At 44.8% G+C, this 2,808-nt stretch overlaps 1 long non-coding RNA gene across 1 annotated transcript; it reads right to left on the reverse strand.

The window, feature by feature from the left end:
• Positions 1–3: 3 nt before the first annotated feature.
• Positions 4–2,157, reverse strand: LOC123522684. The gene is made up of 2 exons (XR_006680923.1): positions 1,832–2,157; positions 4–217 (listed from the first exon to the last, which is right to left on the reverse strand). It is a non-coding gene; the product is annotated as an uncharacterized LOC123522684 (long non-coding RNA).
• Between the last annotated feature and the right edge of the window lie 651 nt (positions 2,158–2,808).

Below are 2,808 nucleotides of genomic sequence, written 5' to 3' on the forward strand. Positions count from 1 at the left end.
GAGTCATTGTTTAGACAGTTTTATTAGAGCCAAGCCACTTCCCCACAATCCACAGGGTGTCTGGTATAGAGTATATTAAATCTCCTCGACTGCCAGTTCCCCTCCCCAAGTCTGGACAGGTGGACGTCTGTTCCTTCCACAAGTAGATTCTCTTACTGGGGACCAATCAGGCTCTCTGGAACGTCTGCTTGCAAACTTGACCTTCACAGAACATTTCCTGGCAAAAAGGAGGAAGAGAAGAAGAAGAAAGCTGATGAGGTGGCATGTGAGTGTCACCTGAAGGACAAAGGTTGTCCATCTGCCACAACTCAGCTGGATAGAGCGCTGGCCGTGTGCTCAATGTGGACACTTCCTCTTACAGTTAATGAAGTGAGACCCCCAAGCACAGGTGTAGTTTCCGGTGGCATTTTTTTTGTGTGATGGCAAGGGACTTACCTTGCTCTTGCTGTCAGAAGCGTATGAGATTTGTCAAAATAGAATCAACACATCACTTCTATTTAAATGCTCTCCAGGTTTGTTTCCCGGATCTGACCTAAGGTTCCCCGATCAGAGAGGCAAACAGGCACAGGGCTGGAAGCACATCGTCTTCTCAGACCTGGGTTTGAATCTCCACTCTGTAGCCCTGGGGAATCATGGAACCTCCTCCTTTTTTTCTCTCTTCTTTTTCTCATTTGCAAATGCAAAAAAAAAAAGGGAGGGGGGCGCATCCCTTTCAAATGATGTTGATATTAACTGAGATCTTGTGCTTAGAGGGTTGTGCAAAGTAACGGCACAAAAGAACCACCCAATACGAGCTACTTGGTGTAACTGACTGATATGCCGGGCTGGTACCTGGAAGCCTGAGTGCCTCAGAAGAAAGGCCTGGTGATCTACTTCGGAAAAACCAGACATTGAAACCCTATGGAGCACAGGTCTACGTGGACAAGCATGGGGTCAGCCTCAGCCTCAGCCAGAAGGGTCCCGGCAGCAATCTGTTTGCCATTATTATATGTGGCAGGAAGGAATTCTCATTTTAAAAGCCAGGGCTACACAGGTATACAATTGTATGCACAGGTATACAATTTTATACCTTCTAAATTACATTTTAACATCACATTGAAAGAGTATCAATGAGGTTTAACTGTCACATATGCTTTTTCTTTTTTATCATTTTCTGGGGCTCTTACAGCTCTTATAACAGTCCACACATCCATTGTATCAAGCATATTTGTACAGATGTTGCCATCATTTTCTAAACGCGTTCTACTTTCTATTTGAGCCCTTGGTATCAGATTCTCTTTTTCCCCTCCCTCCCTCTCCCTGTCACTTATACTTCCATGCAAATTCATGTACTTCTGTGCTGGCGGGCTAGTAAATTGATACATCCTTCTAGAAGAGAGGAAGGCAATAAAGTAGCAAGAGGCAAAGGCTGGGGTGTTTTCTCGTGATTCCATCTGGGATTTCATCCCAAGGGAGTCAAACAATGGCTACCAAAAGCGCAGTGCACAGGAGTTTAAGCAGTAGCACAAAAGCCCCTGAGATAATATTTCTGGGTACTTAAGGGAATGTTTTATCAAAGCAACCGCTCAGCAACTCAATGGAACATCTTGCCAAGAGGATTCTGTTCTACTCTGAATGTCCAACAAGGGCCTGGGGAATCCCAGAGGGGAATTCTTTAGACACCTGGAGCATCGTTTTCTATTCAATGAAAAGGGAGGCCATACTGATATGGAAAGGCATGATGCAAAATGGAAACAGTTGAGTTAGGAGGGCAGGATTATCAGTCCTAGTTTAATGTCTTCCTTTATATGCTCTCTCTCATCAAAAATTAAGAACAAAATATGGCCAGTACCAGGTGGAGTTGATCCCCTCCCAGCCAATGGGTCCAGCCTCTGTTCTTCTTTTCCCCCTTCTGGACACAGGTGAGTCTGTCATTGTCCCAGGTCACCAAGCTCTGCATGGGAAGAAATGCTGATAGGTTCTGGCAGAAGTATTATGAAGCAATACCCAGATGTAAGACCCTAGGTTTTTCTCTGTCTGACAGCCACTCTTGACCATTCTGATCAAGGCAACACTAGATGGACCCTGATATAAATGGAGAGAAATACAAACTAAAACCTCAACTTCCTAAAAACAAAACCCAAACCACAGCAGACTTACTGGGCTGGTTGAAAGTAGAGGACTCCCCAAGATTATTGCCTTGAGGTCCTCTTCTGACCTTGAACCCAAACCAATCCAAGGTTTCTTTGTATCTAAATAATAAATCGACTAAAAAATAATGGCTATTAAAAATAATAATAACGACTATTGGTGCATGAACACAGGGCATGAATCACTGCTAAACAATGCTGAAACCACCAAGCACCTCGTGACTTGGATGAACCTAGAGGTCTTTAAGCTGAGTGAAGTCAATCAACCACAGAATGGCAAATATTGTATGCGATCACCTATCAGGATAAAAACCAAGACATAGACTTTGAACTTCTCAAGGGAGGGGGTGGACAAAGATGGGAAGAAGAAGAAGGGTTGACAGGCGTTGACTTGGGGGGAAGGGAGGATGGAGGAGAGACATCAGAGCCTGGGGGTTCGCAACATGGGGAGTCGTGTTGAGACGTAGGTTTGTACTGTTGAATGCAGTTGATGGTCTTAATACCATCCCCCCCCCAACTCAATTCACAATCATTTAAAAATAAATATCACCTGTAAGAACCGTGTTGCTATGCCGGCGTGGAGTAGGGAATCAGTGGAGAGGTCTAGGGGGCTGGTCCCAGCCCCAAATACTAAGTGGATGCCTGCCCCTCCCCTGAGAAGAATGTATCTCAAACGATG

The sequence above is a fragment of the Echinops telfairi genome, unplaced genomic scaffold (assembly GCF_000313985.2).
Source record: "Echinops telfairi isolate 266 unplaced genomic scaffold, ASM31398v2 ScPeMD7_7457;HRSCAF=8495, whole genome shotgun sequence".
NCBI classification, from domain to species: domain Eukaryota; kingdom Metazoa; phylum Chordata; class Mammalia; order Afrosoricida; family Tenrecidae; genus Echinops; species Echinops telfairi.